The sequence below is a fragment of the Nanorana parkeri genome, unplaced genomic scaffold, assembly GCF_000935625.1.
Source record: "Nanorana parkeri isolate BGI_ZX_2015 unplaced genomic scaffold, ASM93562v1 scaffold20, whole genome shotgun sequence".
Lineage (NCBI taxonomy): Eukaryota > Metazoa > Chordata > Amphibia > Anura > Dicroglossidae > Nanorana > Nanorana parkeri.
In genome coordinates, this window is record NW_017306288.1 from 3,338,271 (window position 1) to 3,338,865 (window position 595).

Below are 595 nucleotides of genomic sequence, written 5' to 3' on the forward strand. Positions count from 1 at the left end.
GTTCCCCCAATATACAACCTATTCCGGTATCTCAAGGAGGAAGGTTGAGAAACATTGGTCTAAAGAGAGAATCTACATTATTCTACAGTATATTAAACACAGGAGAGGGGTTAAAAACCCTTTTAATGTACAAATATGAATAAAAAAATTGATAAAAAAATCACCTTTGTACATAATGTATATGCAAAAACTCTTTAAATACAAGCATCAGAAAAATCTATTTACATTATGTCGTAGTCTATGGAATGACCCCACAGTCTCTTTACTGTAATTCTGCATCTCAACAACTGGAGATAATCCTTTCCTCAATACTTCGAGAAAAAAATGATAATTTGGCAGTATATTAAACCAAGGAAAAATAAAAAAATGAAGCGCTAAGTTCTACAAAAAATGAAAAAAAATGGGAGAAAACTGCCAAAATACAAAAAAAAATAATATTGTAACATTTTTTACAATGTTGTTTAGCTGAGCACAGAAGATTGTGTTTAAGAGCTACATTTGTATTGGAAAAGAGAACTAAGCTAGACCCTTCTCTTATTTTTTTTTATTTTTTATTAATATTTTAAAAAATACATAAAAATACAACATTCAATAT